At 29.3% G+C, this 17,984-nt stretch overlaps 1 protein-coding gene and 1 non-coding gene across 2 annotated transcripts in view; one reads left to right on the top strand and one right to left on the bottom strand.

The window, feature by feature from the left end:
• LOC129972272 (guanylate cyclase 32E-like) overlaps positions 1-17,984 on the bottom strand; it is a 411,705-nt gene that overhangs the window by 34,059 nt on the left and 359,662 nt on the right. The window lies entirely within an intron of this gene.
• On the top strand, positions 12,024-12,096 carry Trnav-cac (transfer RNA valine (anticodon CAC)). Its single transcript has one exon. It is a non-coding gene; the product is annotated as a tRNA-Val (tRNA).

The raw sequence follows: 17,984 nt of genomic DNA, 5'->3' as shown, positions 1-17,984 counted from the left end.
AAAAAAAGAGCCAAAATGAACAAAAACTAAATCGGTATAATTAAAAGTATTCCTTTTTAATTTTTAAAATTGAGAAGTTAGTTTTGTTTATTATTAATAATTAGCTTTGTTTATTGATATTATTGGGAATAATTGCGAAAAAACGTTTAATAATTAATTAAATAATTTAAAAAATCGCTTTGAGGTTCACATTTGCACTTTTCCATGGAAAATTGGCATCAAATTTGGATCAGAAAATCTTACCTGTAGATAGCCAACATACTCAAAGATACGCATCTTTTCATTTATTAATAATAGAGACAAAATTACAAAAATTAGAGAAAAAATTGATAATAAGATAAAAATGAAAGATAATAAAGATAAAATGAAACACACAAAATAACAAAGAAATCTTTTAAAAAAGTAATAAATTAGAAAAATTAAAAAAAAAAAAAAAACCCTTAAAACTTTTAAGACCTTTTCCATATTTAGTACGAAAGAAATTTAAAAGTCAAGAAAAGAAATCTATATAACTGGAAAAAATTTTACCATTTCGGAAAGTTACTTACACACTTAAATTAAATATTTCACGATTTTAATTTTTAAAAAACGAAGTGAATCCTTATTTAAATTTTCTGATATTCAAAAAGAAATACTTGTTAAAAAGTTTCGAGCTCGCTTTTTTTTTTGTATTCTAAGCAGAATTTTTTCGAAAGCTGGAAAACTGAAATCGCTATAGCAAATATCTCATTACTTTTCTTTCCTTTAAATTTCTTGCAGCACTTCTGAAGTTGTAAAAAAAATGAATCAAATATTTACTTTCCCTTTTTACTTTAACCATGACTTTCCCTTTGTATACATATATAAGAACTTGTCATTAAAAATTATACTTTTCACTTTTACGCATGCGAATATCTACGCATACGAAGAAAAAGTATTGCAATTTCCAAAAGAATTCAATTTCAAAATATTGACGAATCTCAACGATTCAGATCTGTCCAAGTTTTTTTTAAAAAAAAACAGTTTTGGAATTATCCTTGTATGCCAGTGAATACGATAATTCAAAAATATCTTCAGCTAGGCGGATGAGATTTGGTGTGTGATAGTTGAACGAAAGCTGTAGTTTTCCATAAATCTTTGAATGGAGTCCATTCATATAAAGTTTGTCTGTATTCCCAAGTGAGCGCAATAACTGCATAATATATAATTAGATGAGCAATATTTTTTGCATAATTTTAGCTACTAAAGTATAGATGCGTGTCGAATTTGAACCAAATCTGAAGCTGGGTGATTATGTGTGTCCGTGCATTCGCTTGCATACAAATGTTTTACATTAGATAAATAAAATTTGTTTTGTGAGTTGGGATTTATGGCACTTTTATAAGCCCGTGGACAGTTATCTATCAGCGGCTTAGCTACATCATGCGGAACATTCGCTTGCACAACCCCTTTTTACAGGGGACACATTCACACACCTCACAGATAGAACACAGAAGAACAACCATGCCGGAACCGGTACTCGAAACCGGGACACCCAGATCACGTTGAAGTCGCGCTATCCTTATGCCAGGACACAGGCAATAAAACTTGTATTATAATATACTCACTAAAACTGCAATTCTGTGTCAAATTTGGCAGCCGTTTGAAAAATTTTGGTTTATTTGGGTTTTTTTCACTATTAGTCAAATCGTAAAATAGTCATTCGCAGGACTCTAAAGTAAAAATATGAGACCGCGTGCAGTTTAAGGCCAAATCCTAGGCCCACAATTTTTATGTTGGAAGAATATTTAATGGGGAGCCGGCTAGAAAGTTTCAGGAAGATCATTCCTAATTTTAATTCTTTAACTTTTACTTTCTAGCGCATATACGAACTTAATGAAAGAAAGTATTGTAATTTTAAAAAAAATCAGGCTAGAGATTTTGACGATTTTTCCCATTTAAGAACTCTCTGACTCCGAAAAATACATTTTTAGAATCATGTCTTTTTGTCTATGAATATAATAAATTAAAAAAAAATCCATTCTGCCTGAATATAGAAGTGCAAAAGAAGATGATAACTACTAAACATAAAGAGCTGAATAGACAAAATTTGGTACTCAGATTTGTATCTAAAATGTAGATCCAAATTTGGCAACAAACTGGTCAAGGAGCTGACTGAATATGACTGGTCAAGGAGCTGACTGTGGATCTGTACTTCTGCAAACATGTAAAGGCAATAGTTAAAACTCGATAAAACTTAAACAAACTGGTCAAGGAGCTGACTGAATATGACTGGTCAAGGAGCTGACTGTGGATCTGTACTTCTGCAAACATGTAAAGGCAATAGTTAAAACTCGATAAAACTTAAACAAACTGGTCAAGGAGCTGACTGAATATGACTGGTCAAGGAGCTGACTGTGGATCTGTACTTCTGCAAACATGTAAAGGCAATAGTTAAAACTCGATAAAACTTAAACAAACTGGTCAAGGAGCTGACTGAATATGACTGGTCAAGGAGCTGACTGTGGATCTGTACTTCTGCAAACATGTAAAGGCAATAGTTAAAACTCGATAAAACTTAAACAAACTGGTCAAGGAGCTGACTGAATATGACTGGTCAAGGAGCTGACTGTGGATCTGTACTTCTGCAAACATGTAAAGGCAATAGTTAAAACTTCGGTAAATGAAATTTGATTCACAATTTTAGCATCTAAACTCTGGATATTTATTAATTTTGTAACCAAATACAACAAGGGGAGGGGGGGGTGACTGTTTTTCTTTTATACTTTCTAAGCATTGAAAGTGATAACTCTATAACTCAATGACTTAAATAAACAAAGTCTGGTATGTGATCTTATAACTATAACTGCAGTTCTATATCAAATTTTGGTTTCAATCGGCTGGATGTGAAAATGTACGATATTTTTCTTTATAAATGGCATTCGGCCCATTAATTCCCATAAATAAACGAAAATTAATTTAATGGAGGTACAATTCTTATAAGTATTATACAACTTCATATCTACGCAAAGAAAAGGGCTTTAAATGCGCATATGTAAATTTAAAAATATTTTGAGAAAAATACAATGATCTGAATATTTAACATCAAAATAAGGTATTTGAACATGCTACTCCTCACAGGCTGGCACATTATCTATAAAGCGCGTTACGCGCTATCAAATTTAGCATATATTTATTGCTTGGGTAGTAGACACTTACTAAAAAACGCTTTTCAAAATTTTAATTGATTTCTGTAGCGGTAAAGCAATAAAGGCCAAGAAGTTAATCATCAATCCAAGAAGTCTAAGCAAACATAAAATACCAATAGATTTTCTAACACATCTTTTTTTTTTAAATCTACGTGGTAATATCATTTACAACAGCCGCCATGTTTTAATCTGGAAACACATTAGTTTCAGAAAAAGATCTTTTGGTAATGTCAAAAGTTTTTAGACATCAATATCTGTTGATGGTTCGCTGGTGTTCATCTTATAGAAGATTTTCCATTACAATGCCCTTTTTGTCATTAATAGCGTGTCGTGTTGTTTGGATTTATGCCCTCATCTAAAATTTTGGAGTTGATCCCATCCAGACAATTTAAAAAAAAAAAAACCAGTTTTAATTTCTAGAAAGTAATATATAAAGCATTTATTCCTATCTGAACACAAATACATAATTTATTAAGAGACATTTAGTATAAAAGTTAAGCAAATATGCATTATGCAATTCAGTTAGAGGACTAACCGAATTACTTAATGGGCAATTGGGTTCGGTTTTACGACAGTCATTCTTATTTGAACATTAATATAGAATTTATTAAGACATTTAAGTTTAAAAGCGAAGCAAATATGCATTAAGTAATTCAGTTTAAGGATTATAATAGAGAAAATAACATTCTCAGAATTTAATTTTTGCTCGGTATTAGCAAGAAAAATGCCATTTCTTCGAAATTTTAAGTAATATTTTATTGATTTTTCTTTATTTTCAGATACGTTTATTTTTAACAAGAATTGTTCATATAACTCCATTTACAATTCGACGGATCCAAGCAATTTTAAACGCAATTTAAATCATGTTCCATACATACGTAAGGCCGTTTATTTTAAAACATTTAATTTTCAAATATTATTCTTAAACTACTTTCGGATGAAACGTAGTTTAAGAATAATAAAAAAGAAATTGTCATAAAAAATAATTTAAACGTGCAACTATTTCACCACTCTTTTAATTTTTTTACACTAGTAAGAAAAAACTAAACTCTTTAAATACTAGTAAGAAAGAATATTTAACAACCCAAGAAGATCCTAAATTAAATATGCAGAAAAAAGATTTTTTTCCAGCTTTTTTTTAAGTGGAAAAGGGCATCTTCTTTAACATTCCAAGCACGTAACAGATCGTAAACAGTGCTGTTGGCAAAATCCATTTAAAACTCTGAACAAGCTCCAAACAAAAGCTCCTTCGACGCCCTTATCTCGGCCCTCTCATCGCTAATGCAATATTTGACGAATGTTTTGTACCCCGTACCTTGTCAGCCAACAAAGAAGAGGCAGAGCTTGTAAATCGAGCTCAAATTAGAGGCAAGAAGCGTCGAGGAGAGGCAAGAAAAAGTTGCCCGTGTTTACGCAGGAGCTGACAGAAACTTTACGAGGAGCGAAAAGATGTTATACTTCTGTCTAAACCACGGATCCGGGTCAATATTAGGATCGAAAAACTCTTTCGCCGGCATTTCCTTGAATTGTAAGGGGATCCTATACAAATTGCAAATGGATTGGCTATTAAAAATTGTATTTGGGTTACTCAATGGATGCTCTTAACCTCAATGGATGTTCTTAAAATTTTAGCGATTTTTAATTAAATGTCATCATTAAAAAATAGGAAAAAATAATTTTCTAAATTTTTAATTCAGTTTTTAAATGGTACTCAAATGGATACTTCAGGATTTCAGGAAAACACCATTTACATCAGTTTTCAAATTTACGTTAGAGGAAGAAGAAACTGAACTTTTCGCAACCAAATAATGAATAGGTCTTACTTTTTTTCACATCAGAGATATTCATGTGGTCTCATGTCCACGTGAGTTTGAAAAAAGTCATAATTGTATGACTTTTTATTATATAGTTATCATAATTATATGACTATATTGGATTTATGCAATAACTCTAGCACATTTTTGGATTTATGCCTTTTTATATGTGAACACAATAGTTAAGAAATGCTTTTTAGTTAGATAGATGTGGCATGTGGTCTTAACACAATTCTGTAGAGTTCTATCAAATTTCGAAAGAAATCTGACCACAGAGAGCTTGTCTACTTCTCTGACTGCAAGTAAGCATGATAAGTCACTGACTCTCCGCCCCGCCCGAAGACACACGAATAAATAATACTGAATGACCGGACCGCCGTAACAGCAACACTGGCGGGAACTGTGGTTGAGTCCTAAGGGCCATCACCGGCCACGGTACAACACTTCTCGTGGGAAGTACGTATCGTCATCAATGGGAGGAGCCAGATCCCCCACCTTTTTGTGTACCCTCCAGGGTGGCGAGATCCAACCAGCATACAGGAAGCATTCCATCCTTATTTCGAGGCCTCACCCGGGGATTAAGTAAGTATGATAAGAAAAAAAATATCTGGACATACACAATTTTAAAATCTAAATCGTAGATATGTATTAATTTTGAACTAAATCCCTCAATGGTCAGCCATATATCGATCTGCCCATTTGCAAGCATATAAACTCTATAAGATAAGACTTTGATAAATTGAACCTGGTGTGTAATTTTGTTAGTGTAACTGTATTTTTCTGTCAGAATTCGGTTACCGTCAGTTAAAAATCAGATGAGCAAAATGCATATTCGGTTTGCTTTACTATATTACGAGTAACGGAACACTCAGGACTCTTCAAACCGCAATACAAATTTTATTTTCATCTCTTTTGCATGTTTGAGTTATATTATCGTATTCATTTACATTTAAATTTACAGATAAACAAATTATCATCCTTTGGATTTAGTCTAATAATTAATACTAATATCTAATACCGATAAGAAAACCATATAGGTCTTTCGTTTTTCAGTTTTCATCATATGCACAGACAGTTTTTCTTTGGCTGATTTCTTCCAAATATTGATACTAATTTATAAAATTGATCTTTACATACCAAAATCCATCTCTCCATCTAAGTACGTTTTTGAATTATGGCGTTCACAGACAGATAGATAGGCATACTTCCAAAAATGTGTTTTTAGACTCATGGGTATCTGAAACGTGGAGATTCCTTAAAATTTCGTGTTGGAATTTTTTGACCGTTATAATGTTTTCGCTTTGTATACGGGGTATCGGAGAAAGTAATAAAAAAGAAGAAAAAAAAAAACTGCTTCTAATATCATGTAACCAGTTTGCAATTACGTTAAGAACTGTCTTAAAAATTCTTATGTATCCTCATAACCATTCACTCCTGAAGGTTATTGCCCTCTTCGTCGCTAAATAATTCAAAGGCAGAAAAATCTCGAAAACCAATTTATTTAGTTATGCTATTTATTACGGTAAGCCACGTGCACGGAAGATGCTGCCATTACAGCAACATCACCTTTTCTTTTTTTTATTTTTTTATTTCTGGCAATGATATGTTTTGCGATAAATAGTTTAGCAGTAAGAAAGTACACAGAAAAGCCTTTTGGACGGCCAAATAGAGCAGATAACTTGTATTTAATTACTTGATTGCTACGTTTTTATTGGGTGGATAGCGCTTCACTTCGCTTCCGGGATCGTTGATAGTAGTGGCCCTAGATTTATTTTCAATCTAAAAGATATTTCCTGAATTTCGGCTTCCAAAAAGAGGTGCCAAGAAATTTTAATTATAATTGTTTTACATAGTTTTATAAAATGAGTGATTTAAAAATATACCTGTAATAAAGACTGAAAATGAAAAATGTGCTACTAGAAATCGAATTGTATTTTGACATGGAAAAAATATGTAACAATTTCATTGCTTTAAGCTGCTGGGTTAGCCATCCGAAACAAGGTCATCGTGCTTGCTTTCAGATACCGGATTGGATAAAGAGGGAGGGGGAGTTTAGAATCGAATTTACTCATATAAATGAAATATTACTAATTTTGTAAAAAAGGTTATAATAGGAAAGCTATAGGTTGTGGTGACGCTTTATAAGCCAGATAACAGCTACGAGACATGAGAAATTTCTTTTGTCTTGTGGTTTTGTTACTCGGCTACGAACCCAAAGGTTGCAAGTTCGATCCTCGCCTATCGCCAGTAGCAATAAGGTATTCAAAAAATTATAAAATAAGCCGTCAAATGGTAAAATAACTTATTTATATATTATATAGCTTAATTATATTAATTAATATATAGCTTAGTTATAATTTTGTATAAATTGCTTAAATAAAGGACAGAAAAATGATTATATTTAAAAAAATTTAAAACGAAATTATTTTAATTCCATTTAAGTGCATGTTATATAGAAAGATACCTAAATATCTTTAGATCAGTATCAGTAGAAATACTCAGTCGACGGAAATACGTATTAGTATCTATATCTATTTGTCATTTATTACATTATATTTATTGCAATATATTTGTCGAGTCGATCACAGGAACAAAAAAAAATTCTAAAAATGTTATTTTGTTATAATTTCAAATAATATTATATTGTCAAATTGTTCAATTTTCTGATAAAAAGGACGAAAAATCTGAAGACATTATTATATTTAAATACGTATAACACAGGAAGTCTACAATTACTATACTTGAGCTCATTTTCCGATATCTCAATCCACGCAATCTTACACTCGTGTGTAATGCTAATTATAATGTGATAATTTTTTGGAAGTAGTCAAAATAGAGAAATATTTTTTATTTATTTAAATTTCACTATTTCTTTCTGATGCGCATTCATTATTATTCCATCAGATTATAAAAAATTACAACAACCTATTTAAAGCTGGATTGCAAAAACTATACAAAACAAAAAGTCTGTTGAATACAATATTATATTTCCTTACCATGGAATTATTGCATTCTCAAATTATCTTTAGTTCAATAGATAGAACTATTAATGCAAAAATAGCGATTTTTCATGAAATCATTATCAAAATGGCATCAACGAAGGAAAACAGTTTAATTTGTATTTGCTTTCATGAATGACAATCGGCCATTTCTGTTCGTCGATATTGGGGTCACATAAAGAATAGCCAAAAAAGTTCGTAATGTCAATTTAAACAATAATACACTTAAAATAAAGAAAGATCACAGAAGCTGTGTCTGGTATGAAAGCCGAAATGTACGCCAATATATGACGAGAAATCGAATAACGTTTTGATATTCTTCAAGCTATCTAGGGTGTCACACTGAAATTTACTGATGTAAATATTTTTTTCAAAACTTTACAAATATCTCTATAATATATAGAAACAACCAAAGGGCAAATTACAATTATTAATTATTAATAATATTCCTTTTTGTAATCCGGGAAGAAGTTCGTGACTAGGGATTGCAATACCGGTATACCGGGATACCGAATACCGGTATTTTGAGCCATTTGTACAATTTTGTAATACCGGTATTCACAAGTTTAAATACCGGTTTTTCGGTATTTACTAGAAATTTTTAAAATTTCTCCACTATGTGTTCAGGTATCGCGAACATAGCAAAATATTATATGTTTTTGTTTTATATCTCCATAACGGGTAATTAACGGCTTAATTAATTGCTTAAATCTAAATTAGCGAAACATGGATTATCCCTGAAAGAAAATATTGTATCCTTAACGACTGATGGAGTAACAATTATGAAAAAAGTTGGAAAGTTGATGGGTGCAAATCAGCAATTGTGCTATGCACATGGAATTCAATTCGGAGTAATAGATGTATTATACCAAAAAAATAAAAAAAACAGAAGAATACAAATACTGTGGATATAGAAATTTCGGACTCCAACTTTGAAAAGAGTAAGAGTGAGAGTGATATTGACAATGAAGATAATGACAATGTAATTGTTGAAGAAGATATTGCTAATGAGGATGAAATATTAACCTATCAAGAATTGCTTCCTATAATTTATAAAGTTCGAAAAATTGTTAAGATATTTAAACGTTCCCCTATAAAAAAGATATTTTACTAAAATATATACTAACTGAAAATAAAACAGAATATATGTTAATATTAGATTCTAAAACACTATGGAATAGTTTACTCCTAATGATGCAGCTAATGCAACAATAAATTTCATGTTGCAGTCACTGAAAGAACAGCACACATCACTATCTGAAGAATTATATATTACATTGAAAAATCGCACAGAAGAAAGGCATACCGAATTAGAAAATGTCTTACGGTATTTACATAATTATAATGATTTTAAAAATGAAAATGAAAAAGAAGAAAAGAAAATAACCAATTCAAATCTGATTAAGTTCAGAGTAAATTTTCTTAAAATTTTTTACCCACAATCCTATCCACATTCAGAAGAATTCGGTTCAATTATCGAAGATTATGATGTCACTACTGTCGATAGTGAAAAGGAATTGTCTCTTGAACAAAAATTAGAATTAGCAATAAATAAAAAAATTCAACGGACCAAAATACAATACAGATATTAGCTATATTCAAAACCATCCGACGAGAAATCGATTTATTTAAAGATGAAGGATTTAGAGGTAAATACTTGTAAAAAGTATATTACGCATTGCTAACAGTACCACCAACTAGCGTAGATGCCGAAAGAGCGTTTTCGACAACTGGTAATTTTTACACAAAATTACTTTCCAGGCTTAATGACAATACAATTGATGCATTATGTTTTTTAAGATCACATTTCAAAAAGTTGTAATAGTACCCCAGACTGAATAGTGATATATACACTTTTTTGTGATTTAAATAAATAAGATGTTTCTTTACTTTTTTGTGATTATATACTGTTATAATTTATAAGTTACAAATTATTTTTTGTGATATTTACACTCTCTAACAAAACTGGCAAATAAAACAAAGAAACACCTGTGTTTTCTTTCTTTTTCTAAAATTTCTAATACCGGTATTAAAACCGGTATCCCGGTATTAAGACTTAAAAAATACCGAATACCGGTATTGAACTTTTGGTCCGGTATTGCAATCCCTATTCGTGACCACCATGTATTAATAATGAAGTAATTCTTTGTTTATTTCTTTAATCAGAAATCCGAAAGTCCGATAAATTTTGTTGTCCTAATATCAGAATGAAACAAGAATAAGTTTATGTCTATTTAATATTGACGACAAAATGGATCTAAATGTCACATTTTATTTGTCTCCTCATGATATTCAAATTAAAAATTTTGATTAACTATTTCATAAATTGGTATTCATGGAGTCAGAAACAGATTTCAGTTTATTTCTTTGTACAAAAGAGTTTCAAAATATGTATTGAATTAATCTTTTGATGAAATAATTGACACTTTTTGACGTAATTACGTAAAAGCAATTCAAATAACTGTATATTCAAACAAATAAATTGCACTCTACTAATATCAAAGTTCATCGCAAATGCCAAGGCTAACAAATTCTGAATGAAATATCTTTTTCCTTTTTCCAATTAGTATATAATCACCATTGAATTCAAATGCATCTTTTTAAAATAAGAAAAGTTATTGGGACATTTTGAAAATGAACATTATTAAAGTACACTTTATGTATATTGGCATAAAAATGAAAGAGACTTGTATTCCATTGAAATCCGACTTTAAGAGTAAATTGATTGAACCGTTGAAAAATAACAAAAATACATTCTAGCTAAATTGAAACAGGGAAAATATAATAAATGTAATATAGTCTGTAGTTTCGTGAATTAAAATATATTTGTCTCATAAATTTGTATTTCAAATAAAACTTTAAGCATTATATTACTTTTTGAAACTGATTTGACTGAATGATGTTTTTTTAAATTGCGTTATAATAATGCATAAAGAAGAAAAGTAGTATCCAAAACGAAAATATAATCGTTATTTGGTATCATATATAAATAAATGCCAAACGATATTATTGTAAACTGTGACATTTATTCGTTTCAGATTTTTAAAACGTCTATTTGTCAAACAAATTATATGATATTTTCTTTTAAAAATTAAATTCACTTCTCTGTGATATAAAATGGAAAAAAAAAAGTCAAACAATTTTTCTGCTGTTATTTAAATTTATATATTTGTAGAAGTATTTGTAACAGCTAAGACTTTTACTTTAGATTCGGTGGCAAATGGAAAAAGAGGTTTTAAATAAACAAAAATAACGATAACTAATAACTCACAAAATAAAAATATGGAAATTCCATTTGATCAACATAAATAAATAATTATATAAAATATATTTATGTATGCATATCAAACATGAAAATATAGGAAATGTTCTATTAAGCGCAATATTTTATTATCATGTGAGAACATGATGTTATTTTGGTTTGGGGTTGTTGAAGCTTCAAAATACGCGGGGAGAAAACAAAGGGCAAAAAATTTTGGAAGCTCGACCGACCGATTTTGAAACAAGGGGGGAAAAAACATCGTGTTTCTTCTTTTTTTTTAATATAAATAATATATATTTTAAACGCATGCGTAATCTGATATTCAAGTGATTGTTGAATCAGTTTAAACTTTTTAATGAATTAAATTAATTAAGACAATGACTTAAAAAATAATCTTCAAACCTGATAACTTGAAATTTGTGATAGCAAATTAATATATTTTTTTTTATATCTTCTGTTTTTTTTATTGGGGATATAAGATTAATATTTTTACAAGTAGAATCTTTTTAAAATTTAAATGAACGTATGTCTCTGAATTTTTTCTATATTTCATATTAAAATTTGACTAATCAAATGACAAATAAAAAGCAGTAATTAAAAAAATAATAACCCCCACATAAATTTAAATCGTAGCAAATAATATGAATATTATCATCGAATTGATTAGGATAACGATCTCTTTAATTTTATCAACATTTTATTAGAAAAACTTTTAAAAATAGCGAGTTTTTAATCTAGAGGCTTCAGAAACAGAATGTTTCCTTGACAAACAATGCCGTCCGTTTCCGTAGTGTAGTGGTTATCACGTGCGCTTCACACGCGCAAGGTCCCCGGTTCGATCCCGGGCGGAAACACGTTGCTTATTTTGTTAAAACTTACTGTAACACACAATAGAATACAAAATGTTAATGTTTATATATAATTTTAATACAATACAATCCAAAAATAAAAAAAAATTTTATAAATATTTTTATATATAAAATTATTAAAATATAAAATCTATATATATTATCTATTTTAAATATAAAAAATAACATTTAGACATGTTTATAAATATATAAACAAATTATTTAATATTTTTATTTGTTTGCATTTATTAATTCTTTTTTTTTTTTTTTGCCAAATTTATTTAGTTTTCTATCAGAGAATAAAATAGAAGTCGTTTAGTTTTAATTTTTGTTATTTCGAATGTATTCAACAAAAAGTATTCTCATCTGATAGGATTAAAAATTTAAGATATTTATTAAAAAAAATTAAGTATTCGACTTTAAGTGCAAAAAAATTAAGTGCATTAATTAAGAATTAGTAAAGAAATTTTATTAGCATTTTTTTAAAAAAAATTGATTAAATGAATTTTTAAATTTGAAGTCAAAACAAAATTTAAATGCACATTGATTTTCCGAAAACTCTATCAATTATATGAACACTATACTATTGCAAAACATAAACCAAATACATAATATTTGAAATTTACATAACAATCCTAATTAAAATACGTCTGATTGTGAGAATGTTTCGTAACAACATTAAGAGAAATTGAAAAAATATTCCAAAAATTTACATTACTCCTAATATTTTTAATATTCTATGAAATAAGGACTCAATTTCTTATCCAGATATTTACTTTTCCCCATAATATTCTAAAGTATAACGTATTAATATTTCTGTTAACAGTAAATTCATTGACATTTAATGTTAACTTAACATTAATGTTATTTGCTCTTAGCATAGTGCAAGCAAAAGTTCGTCAAATAATTTAGACCTGAACCAAGAAAGCGTCGCCAACACCTACGCCAACTTGATTACTGCCTAATGATAAAATTTTTTATTGCCGACGTTTATGGTTGGCGCAGGTGTAAGTTATTTGTCGATTTTCCACTTGCGCCCGGCTAACCGCAAAGTACCATCTGGGTTTGCATTTCCTAATAACTATTCCTTTCAATTGCGACTATGTGAGTATTGATATTTTTAAAAAAATGTATCATCGCATATCAAGCAAGGTTATTTTCATTGGATATTTCGTAAATTTCTACATAAGATTAACTTATAATCCTAAACCGAAAAAAAAAGTGTAATGCTGCCGAATTTTCTCACTTGGCAACACTTATATTTATCTAAACTTATCTACATTTGCATTTTTCATTTGTGAGTTTGTTGCTGTTCTGCAAGAATTGATAGGAAAAATAATTACCCTAAAATATAATCTTCTCATAATTAAAAACATCGGGAGTCATTTTTATTCGATTCTTTTTCGCAAATTTTTACATAATGTAACTTTTCACCCAAAATCGAAGAAAACAATTGTTAAAGAAAACGAAATCTGCTATCGCAAATTTCAAGTTATCATGCGACAATATTATTTTTTCAAAGTCACGTTGTATCAGTCCGATAGGAAAACATCACGTACTCACATGACTCATATTTAGCAAGCACCAACATTTAGAAAAGCGATGGTTTTTGACCATCTCAAAATCAATCGAGTTCTAAAAATTTTTTTTCGAGGCCATAATTTTTTTTCGTAAAAAATAAGTTTAAATCGGTTTTAAACAATTATGTGATTATCAGATTACGCATGCTTCGATATTTAGAAAAATACTTTTTTTTTCGAAAGCGAAAAATTAAATACCGTAAAAGCGAAAAATTGATGCCCCAAAAGCAATAAATTGCCAATTTTCTGCCCGTGCATTTTGAGGCTTCAAAAACCCGAAAACAAAACAACAACATGTTTTCATATGATGACATTTCATGATGCCAAATTTTCTGATCTGATAACACTAATAATCATCTAAATTCAAACTAATTTTATTTCAATTATGAGTTTATTGCTATTGTTCGATTTCATTCTCTTGATAATTTCCGTGATTTTATCATATTTAATGCTTATTAATATGCCACAGTTTTGAACTAAAAGTGAAAATTCATCAAATTCAAAATGCTTGAAAATGGCAAATAATGGCAACTTATTATAGAAACATTAATCTACTTTTCTTAGAAATCATATAACTTAATCCTTAACCATCGTTGGTTTATTTCATTTGAAACAAAAGCAAATCATTTTTGTTTTGATAATTATTTCAATTTCAATTTATTAATTACAAAAAAATACGATGAAAAGGCCGACATAAGTTCATCAACACTTAACATAAATAATGTAGCTAATGGCCTAATTTCACGAACAAAGGCAGCATTATGCATTTCTCTATAAAAAGTTTAACAGCAATTTTGATTTACTCTTCATATAATTTGTGGTGATTGCATCCTAGATTTGGGCCTCTTAAACCCATGTAATGAACTGTAAATTAAGTTTTAAGTATGTCTTGGAGATGATAAAACTGTCTTCCTGTATAAACAAGGAGTGAGAGGAAACCAATCCTTTTAGATGTAGATCATTTCTCGTATGGAATTTATGCTTATTTTGAAGTTTTGCTCTGAAAAATATGGTTTCAGTTATATTTAGTGATGAAATTAATCGCTTGTTAATGATGAAGATAAACTTTGAAATACTATACTTTTCCGTGAATAAATATTTAGCAGCGTTTTTGAGTATTACATGCCAATGAGATTAATAAACTCTTTTTTCGAAATTATTTGTAACTAGCCACTTTAGGATAGTAGCCATTCGCTTTTGTTATTGATAGTATTGATTTAGGAATGGGAAACAACTTCGATACACTACATCTTATACCGCCAAATTAAAATAATACTTTCACAATAAATATACTTTATCAATGAAGATAGGATCCTTTGTATGGTTGCGCAAAAAAATCAATTGGCGAAATCGGTTCATTGTTGAAACTGGGGACAGTTGTGCGATATCTCTAGAATAATGAAAGAAGCGGGGAGGCGATCATTTATGGACCAACTACACGTCATGAATTTTAATTGACATAGAATTTGGCGAAAACGGTACAGTGAGTAAGGCAGAGGAGCCTTGTAATGGTTTTTGAAAAATAGACAATGTGCCGTGAATAATGCTTTTGAGATTTATCTAGAAAATGGAGGGTAATGTCGTACAGGCGACCATTGATGACTTATTAATGTGTCATGAAATTAAAATTGACGAAATGTGTACAATGGTTACAGCTGAAGGACTCTGACGTCATTTTTTCTAAAAAAAATCGTGAAGTAATATTTTTGAAAGTTTTTCTCCAAAATGGAAATGGGCGCCTTTATGACATATTTAAGGACCCTTAATGACATATTTAAGGGCCATGATTTTTTTAATGAAATAAAACTTGATGAAATTGAAACAGTGGTTGGGTTTGTGGTATTGGCTCTTGGACTAATTTTAAATATGTACATATGCATTTGTTTATACCTTGGTTTATTCTTTTTTTTTTTTTCTATTTTAATAATTTGATATTTTCTCAATTCAATTTTTAAATTTTGAAATAAATGTATTTCTTCTGGAAATTTATTGCTTTTATATACTTGCCTATTTTATATGCAAATATATGGTTGGTGGTGAGCTAAGAGAGGGGGGGGGGTCAGTCAGGTCGACTAAAAATTTTTATTAGTGTAATTTCCAAATAAAATTTTTTTTGAATTCTAAATTTTTAGGTTGAAAAGTTTGTGCTTACATTGTAGAATAAAAATCAGAGTCAAATTAATCAATGTATTATGAATTACTTATTTTTGATAGATTGTAATATTAATTATTCCTTTTACTACTTATATTATATCCCAATAGTCAGATCATGAAAAATAAATTTTTATATTATATTTGCTTAAACCTTATTATTTTTTAAATTTATCATAGAAATAAAATATTATTTTTTGTAAAGGAAAAACTCATTAATAAATAATTATGATTAATTTTCCAATAATTTTATTTCTGTAATGAAATTTTTTTCTAAGATATACACATTAAAAATGAACATATATTACAATTACTTATTATATATATCACTCTTATTGTTTATATATTACTATTTTAAAAAAAGTTACTAATATAGAAAATGAAACCAAACTAATGAAAGCAAACTAAATCATTTAACATACTGATTAATTTAGAAACGAGTTGAAATGTGAAACTGAGTTGGTCAGTTATTGATAGAAGGGCTTCTTAGAAGGGTCACTCTCTGACTATGCTTACTTGTTTGAGCACATGAGAGGCCCTTGCTTTGTTAATGGCACAAATAGAGGCAGGTCAACAAGAGAGTTTTTCAAACTTCATTTCCGAATTCTTCTGATTTAGGTAGGGAGAAGATGGAAGATAAACACGTTTTTGCTGCGAGTCAATATGCCTAGAACTCATTTCCGGTAAAAAATGAGATGAGCACACCCTCATTCCGAAATGGGGGACTTTTCATTTCAGCTCGGGGGTCGTGTTTTCCGATGCGAAAAGGAACGTTTCAAGAAAGCAGGAAAATATTAAGTAACTTTCTTATCATATAGGATGATGAACTTGAAGTTTAATTTGTTCAAGAGATTGATAAATGACAAATCAGGCAGACAAATCTCATAATCTCATGTCTTTATTACATTTATTTTGCGATAAGAAATAGCAGGGGCAATCATTACATTGAATTAAATTTTGAAATAAGTTGGGTTTTGGAAAATAAGATTATATGAAGAACATCATCGAAATGCATTAAATATCAGCATCAATACTGTATTTTTCCCGATATGAGATGCTGTAATGCTAAATAACAGATTGGTTACAAGTTAGCATTATGGTATAGCTATGTTATGAATGGAAAATGTATTGAACTTTGGACATTTTCCAAACATCCTGTATTGCATATCTCTTGATACATAATTTGAATCAATATATTCATTTTATACAATGTCTATCATTTAAAAAATGGAGAGCGAGCAGCACTACAACACGGCAAGAGAAATCGGATAAATTTTATATCTCACTGAGTTTTTCAGTTTAAATGCAGTTTGTGAATTTGATCCATCTATAAGCCTGTTCTTCATTATTATACACTGTTTCAAGCTCACAAAGTTTCATTGTATGAGAAAGCAAATGCCTGTGCCAATTGTGGAACTCATTGAGGGGGGTCTGGGACATATTAAAATATTTATTAATTAATTTAAAATTTTAAATTTGTTGTACCGTTTAATCATCTAACTAATAAGCAAAATTGCAACATACAAGTTTTAAAGAATTTTTTTTGAAATTTTAAATTCAATTTTCTCAAGAAAGAGTGGGGTTATTTTAAATCGATAAAACCCAAAATATTTTTGGTCAATTTTCAATTTAAAAAAAAAAAAATTAAACAAATGAGCCTTAATTTTGATTCAGCAATTTAAAAATATTAATTCAATAAAATATGAGAAATATTTGAATGAAAATTAAAAAAAAATAATAATCTAAGATACTTTTTTTAAAAATATCTTTTTTTAAAAGTAAAACAGTGTTTTTCAAATTTGCTGAATCGGAATTAAAGATAAATGTTTAAAAAAAGATATGTTACACATTTAATCCCTTAATCTTGATCGTTTTTTGATTTATAACAAAATACAAGAAAGTTGAAAAAACGCTGTTAAAGTTTGAACACCTTTCCAAAGGGCTGTCTGAAGCTGGCCTTAGAAAAATAAGCATCATTTTGGCGACATCTTTTAGCAGAGGAATTTTAATGGCTGTCTTATGAGTGATGGGTTTTTGTTTCAGCGCCTGGGCTTCTTGATTAAAGAAAGACCAAGATTCAGGTCCAGCAGGGTATGTTATATGTTTTAGTTTAGAGTCTATGGAGCTGCAGTGTTACAGAATCGCTTAAATATCCTTCTTAAT

Source organism: Argiope bruennichi, chromosome 6, assembly GCF_947563725.1.
Source record: "Argiope bruennichi chromosome 6, qqArgBrue1.1, whole genome shotgun sequence".
Lineage (NCBI taxonomy): Eukaryota > Metazoa > Arthropoda > Arachnida > Araneae > Araneidae > Argiope > Argiope bruennichi.
The sequence above is the reverse complement of the archived record's forward strand: the minus strand, read 5'-3'. Positions and strand labels throughout refer to the sequence as shown.